The sequence below is a fragment of the Pezoporus occidentalis genome, unplaced genomic scaffold, assembly GCF_034315485.1.
Source record: "Pezoporus occidentalis ecotype Australia unplaced genomic scaffold, CSIRO_AGI_Poc_V1 ctg158, whole genome shotgun sequence".
NCBI lineage: Eukaryota > Metazoa > Chordata > Aves > Psittaciformes > Psittacidae > Pezoporus > Pezoporus occidentalis.
The window spans coordinates 1,084,682-1,091,731 of record NW_026913404.1 but is presented as its reverse complement, the minus strand read 5'-3'; positions in this window follow the sequence as shown (position 1 = coordinate 1,091,731).

Below are 7,050 nucleotides of genomic sequence, written 5' to 3'. Positions count from 1 at the left end.
CTTTATAAAGCTGTAGATGTCACTAATCTAAGAGTTTGGAGACACACTGGGACAGAATAAAAACTGTTTTGAAATCTGTTTGTTGGAGAACTGTATCCTTTCTCTGTGCTCTGCGACAAAAACAATCAAGTCTGACAGACTGGAAAATGTCTTGCTTTGCTGCAGCAATATTGATGCCCTAGTAGCTAGTAAATTAAGCCCACAACTGCAGGTATTTGTTCTGCCCCACTAGCAGGAGGTAAAACAAGGAGTCAGAGTGACACATTCTAGGCAGCACTGAACTGTACCTCAGGATATTTGAATTTAGTAAAAACAGAGTAATTTACTGTTTGTTTACAGTTGATCTAAATTTCTATAGTGACAAACATTAAGCTTCTTAGGAAGCACAGCAATGAAGCATCACATTCCATGAACAAGGAGACTTGAATACAGTAATGTTCTTGATTCCAGCGTAATCACTTGAGCACACTATGGAGATTTCACATTCCATGAACAAGGAGACTTGAATACAGTAATGTTCTTGATTCCAATGTAATCACTTGAGCACACTATGGAGATTTTGTAGCTAGGTTCAGTCATGTTTTCTCAGCCACTTCAAAGAATTTCTGAACAATACTTCAGATAAAGTGACAAAGGAAAATCCTACATGAATAAATTACATTTACAATCAAGACATATACTGCTACTAATACTGTTTGGACTTGAATGGCAAATAGCATGTAAGAGACACTTTAAAGAACAAATTCACATATGATCACAGAATCATCATAGAATGGTTTGGGTTGGAAAGGTCCTTAAATACCACCTAGTTCCATCTGCAGCTTCTCTGAGCAACCTGTGCCAGGGCCTCACCACCTTCACAGGGAAGAGCTTCTGCCTAAGGTCACATCTCAATCTCCCCTCTGTCAGGTGAAAGGCATGGGCTCTCACCAGAGTAGAGGAGGAGAACTCCCTCCCTTAACCTGCTGCTCATTCTCTGGGGACGCAGCCCCGCACACAGTGGGTTCTGGGTTCAGGTGAATACTGATGGGTAATGGAGAGCTTCTCATCAACCAACATCCCCAATTCCTCCTCAGGGCTGCTCCCAATTCATTCTCTGTCCAAAATGTATTTGTGCTAATATAGGCTAATATAGTTTCTTGCTTTTCATGTACTTTCTGAAAGAGGCTTTTGCACTAAAACTACACCTCACACTAAACCATGCCACCCAAGGCTCTGTCCAACCTGGCCTTGAGCACCACCAGGGATGGAGCATTCACAACATCCCTGGGCAACCCATTCCAGTGCCTCACCACCCTATATATAAGGAATATATATAAGGAATTGGATATTCTTTATATCCAATCTAAACTTCACCAGTGAATCCTTACCCCTCATGTTCATTTTCTCATCAATCAATACCCCCAAGTCCTTCTCTGCAGGGCTGCTCTGAATCTTTTCTCCGCCCAACCAGTAGCTGTGCCTGGGATTGCTCCAACCCAGGTGTAGGACCTTGCACTTGTCATGGTTGAACTTCATGAGGTTGGCATGAGCCCACCCCGCAAGCATGTCAAGGTCCCTCCATTTCTTCCCTCCAGTTTATCAATCGAACCACACAGCTTGGTGACATCAGCAAACTTGCTGAGGGTGCACTCAATCCCACTGTCCATGTCACTGACAAAGATGTTGAACAAGACCGGTCCCAACACCGATCCCTGAGGGACACCACTCGTTACTGGTCTCCAGCCGGACATTGAGGCATTGACCACAACTCTTTGCGTGCAGCCATCCAGGCAGTTCTTTATCCACCGAGTGGTCCACCTATCAAATTGATGTGTGGGACAGTGTCAAATGCTTTGCACAAGTCCAGGTAGATGACATCAATTGCTCTACCCCTGTCCATCAGTTCTGTAGCCCCATCACAGAAGGCCACCAAATTGGTCAAGCAAGACTTCCCCTTAGTGAAGCCATGCTGGCTGTCACCAAGCACCTTGTTGTTTTTCATGTGCCTTAGCATGCCTTCCAGGAGAATCTGCTCCAAGATTTTGCCAGGCACAGAGGTGAGACTGACTGGTCTGTAATTTCCCGGGTCATCCATTTTCCCCTTCTTGAAAATGGGGGTTGTATTTCCCTTTTTCCAGTCATCGGGAACTTCACCTGACTGCCATGATTTCTCAAATATGATGGCCAGCAGCTTCGCAACTTCATTCGCCAGCTCCTTCAGGACCCGTGGATGGATCTCATCAGGACCCACGGACTTGTGCACGTTCAGGTTCTTAAGATGGTCTCGAACCAGATCCTCTCCTACAGTGGGCCCAAGGTCTTCATTCTCACAGTCCCTGCATCTGCCTTCCAAGACTTGGGTGGCCTGGTCAGAGCATTTGCCAGTGAAGACCGAGGCAAAGAAGAAGTCATTAAGAACCTCAGCCTTCTCCAAATCCAGGGTAGCCAGTTCTCCTGAGAGCTTCTGGAGGGGGTCTATGTTGTCCCTAATCTGTCCATCCCTAGCCAAGTTTAGTTCTAACTGGGCCTTAGATTTCCTAACCCGGTCCCCTAGCTTCCCGGACAACATCCCTGTACTCTCCCCATGCCACCTGTCCTTGCTTCCACCTTTTATAAACCTCTTTTTTCATTTGAATTTTTCTCAGGAGCTCTTTATCCATCCAAGGAGGACTCCTGGCCCTCCTGCTGCACTTCCTTCTAGTTGGGATGCAACGCTCCTGAGCTTGTAGCAGGTGATCCTTGAATATCAGCCAAGAGTCTTGGGGCCCCCCTGCCCTCTAGAGCTATATCCAATGGAGCCTTACTAAGCAGGTACCTGAAGAGGCCAAAGTCTGCTCTTTTGAAGTCCAGGGCAGTGAGCTTGCTGTGTGCTCTTCTCACTGTCTTGAGGATCTCAAATTTGACCATCTCATGATCGCTACAACTAAGGCTGCCCTGGAGCATCACATTTCCAACGAGCCCTTCCCTGCTGGTGAGCACGAGGTCAAGCATGGCACCTCTCCTTGTTGGCTCCTCTATTACTTGCAGAAAGAAGTTGCCTTCCACACAATCGAGGAACCTCCTGGATTGCTTGTGCCGGGCCGTACCATCCTTCCAACAGATATCGGAGTGGTTGAAGTCCCCCATGAGAACAAGGGCCTGCGAGTGTAAGGCTGTTCCGGTCTGTCTATAGAGTGCTTCATCCACAGAGTCCTCTTGATCAGGCAGTCTGTAACGGATCCCCACAGTAATGTCTCCCATCGCTGTTCTCCATTTAACACTGACCCACAAACTCTGTTGACTGCTCACCTGTCCCCAGACAGAGTTCCATACCCTCCAGACTATCCCTAACATAAAGGGCAACTCCCCCTCCCCGTCTGCTGGGCCTGTCTTTTCTAAAGAGCCTGTAACCTTCTGTTCCAACACTCCAGTCATAGGAGCCATCCCACCATGTTTCTGTGATGCCTATTATATCATACCTCCGTAGATGTGTGCTAATTCCTCTTATTTGTTCCCCATGCTACGGGCATTTGTATAGAGGCGTCTGAGCCAAGCTCCGAATGAAGCCGGCTCATTGGCTGGAGTGGCTGGGATATCTCTACATTGCTCCAAGCATTTATTATAGGTGCTGGCAACTGACTGGGTGTGTTGGGATGGAATGATGCCCCCCTCCCCCAACACATCTAGTTTAAAGCTTCCTTGATCAGTCTGGCAAGCCTCCTACCAAAACCGCTCTTCCCCTTCTTTGTCAGACCAGATCCCACAGCCCCCAGTAGATCTGACCTACTAAATTGAGTCCCATGTTCTAGGTACCCAAACCCCTGACTATGGTACCACCCTTCTAACCATTTATTAACTTGGCCAATCCTCCTAGCCTTTTTAAGGTCCTCTCCTTTATCCTGGAGAATTGACAAAAAGGCAATCTGAGCTCCGGAGTCCCTAGCCACCTCTCCCAGGGCTCTGTAGTCCTTCTTTATGTTCTCCGGGCTACTGCTATCTATATCACTAGCACAGAAATTCTTAACCATTTATTTAACACTGCAGCTATGTCTGGTCTTTATGATTAAGGAATATAAATACATTCAGGGTAATTCACCTCCACTAATTCCTATAAGGAAAAGAAAATGAAATTAAAAAAAATGAAACAGACAAAAAGCCAAACGACAAACCTGCGTTTTAAGCACATTGTCCCCTAACAAATGCTAGTAACTATAAAGTAATTATAGTTGCTTAGAATAACTTCAAAGAATACTGGCTGTATTAATTGTAACTTCATTTAAGATGTCAAATAATTGAAACTAAGTACTTTGCTAAGGGAATATGTAAATGTTTCTCCTTGAAAACAGGGCCTGAAGGTGACAAAAAGGCACACTTGTAACCGAACAGTCATGCTAAGTGTTTCTTGTTCAAGAAACAGAAGTCAAGGTTTCCGAAAATGTGGCCGAGATAAACATACCAAATTAGCAGCCAGTTCTTTTAAAAGCTTTGAAATGTGCCAATCAAATCAAACCATTTCCTTTTGTTTTACTAGATTTTAACTTTTCCTGTGCCAATTCATGGAAAACTTCTAAAAGCTGCATATTTTCCATAGAATGGTGCATATGCTTGGGATTTACATCTGCATGGAGGGCACATACAAGTTAGTACCTCATAAAGGGTTCCTGTTACATGTTTCCTACTCATGAAGTTAAAAAAAAAAACAAACAAAACAACAAAACAACAAAACCCCCAAACCAAAAAACCAAACAAACCAAATAAAAACCCAATGATTTTACCAGACTTTATAGCAAAATTAGGAAAACTGAGCTTCAAAATTATGGATTTAAAAGTAGACATATGAAACACACAAATAAAAATATGGGAAGTCCTGGCACATGCACCAAATTACATCTACAAAATACTATGGACACATGCAGAACCTGTAGATCCTAACACCAGTAGACAATGCAGCACCTGAAGAGATACAATAGATACCACTTGCTCTATGCTACAATGTCATGTTATTCAAGACCATGAATGGATCACATGGAACCCTCTGTTGAGAAGAGGAAAACTGTTCTTCAAGCTACCCTATTTTCAGGGAAGGAAGCTTCAGACTAACAAAAGGGCTGATGGAGAAAGAGGTAGAGAGCAAGAACAGCTCAGCAAGATCTAGGAGCCTGCAGTGCAATCAAAGATCAGGAGACTACTGAGAAAAGCAGATTAAAGATAACAGCAGAACACCAGATCTAGGGTTGATCATCAATTTTGGATACCAAGAGCTATGAAGGAAACTTGAAATTACCACCCACCAGAATAAATATTATATACAATATAGAATAAAATCGGAAAGTTTCCAAAGATGTAAGGGGACAACAAAGTGCCAAATTCTCACTGAAAATGTGTTGCAAATGTGTGTCTGTTCCCTAGAACACTTCATCAGCCTATATTTTCAAATTAATGCTTAAAAAGCAATGTCTTTTTTGGAACAAACTCAGATTAAAATAAGATTCAGGTTGCTTCCTGTCCCCAACTTTTTTCTCTCCAATATTTAATCAAAGTGTGTATGTTGCCATATTTCTGATGTAGCACTGTCAAGAAAGGAAATCAGAATCTGTGGCGTCAACTTTAAGTTTGCTTTACACTAAAATTTCCCAATCACTAGTGATCTCACCTGCTTTGCCCCCAAAGGTATTTACTGAAAGGGAAAAAGCCTTTCTGATGGCATCTGTGACAATGGAGTACTGGTATACATCAGAAAAGCAGTATGAGAGCCCAACAAGAGGCTGATTCCCCCCCCCTCCATTACAGTATCACAGTATCACAGTATGCTAGAGATTGGAAGGGACCTCAAAAGATCATCTAGTCCAATCCCCCTGCCAGAGCAGGAACACCTAGATAAGGTTACACAGGAATGTGTCCCGGTGAGTTTTGAATGTCTCCAGGGAAGGAGACTCCACAACCTCTCTGGGCAGCCTGTTCCAGTGTTCCGTCACCCTCACTGAGAAGAAGTTTCTTCTCAAGTTTAAGTGGAACCTCTTGTGTTCCAGTTTGTACCCATTACCCCTTGTCCTATCATTGTTTGCCACTGAGTAGAGCCTGGCTCCATCCTCGTGACATCCCCCTGTAATAAGGTCACCCCTCAGTCTCCTCCAAACTATAGGACCCAGCTCCCTCAGTCTTTCCTCATAAGGGAGGTGCTCCTTAATCATCTTAGTCCCTCTCTCCAGCAGCTGCTCTCTAACAGGTCTCACCAGGGCAGAGTTTCCATTGGCCTTCTTGGCCACACCAGTGTTGGCTCATGGTCACTGGAACTGCTCTCTAACAGGTCGTTTCCCAACCTATACTGTGGGGTTGTTCCTGCCCAGATGCAGGACTCTACACTCTCCCTTGTTATATTTCATCCAGTTATTCCCTGCCCAACTCTCCAGCCTGTCCAGGTCTCGCTGGATGGCAGCACAGCCTTCTGGCGTGTCAGCCACTCCTCCCAGCTTAGTGTCATCAGCAAACTTGCTGATAGTACACTCAATTCCCTCATCTAAATCATTGATGAATATATTAAATAATACTGGTCCCAGTACTGACCCTTGAGGCACTCCACTAGTTACAGGCCTCCAACTAGACTCAGCCCCATAGACTACAACTCTCTGGCTTCTCTCCTTCAGCCAGTTCGCAGTCCACCTCACTGCCTGATCATCCAGACCACACTTCCTCAATTTAGCTGTGAGGATGCTGTGGGAGACTGTGTCAAATGCTTTGCTGAAGTCAAGGTAGACCACATCCACCGCTCTGCCATCATCCATCCACCGTGTTATTTCCTCATAAAAGGCTAAGAGATTGGTCAAACATGATTTCCCCCTGGTGAAACCATGTTGACTGCCCCTCATAACCCTCTTATCCTTAATATGCCTTAAGATGGCACCAAGGACAAGGTGTTCCATCACTTTCCCAGGGATGGAGGTGAGGCTGACCGGTCTATAGTTACCCGGGTCCTCCTTCTTGCCCTTTTTGAAGACTGTAGTGACATTTGCCTTCCTCCAGTCCTCAGGCACCTCTCCCGTTTCCCAGGACTTGGTAAAGATGATGGCGAGTGGTCTAGCAATGACTTCC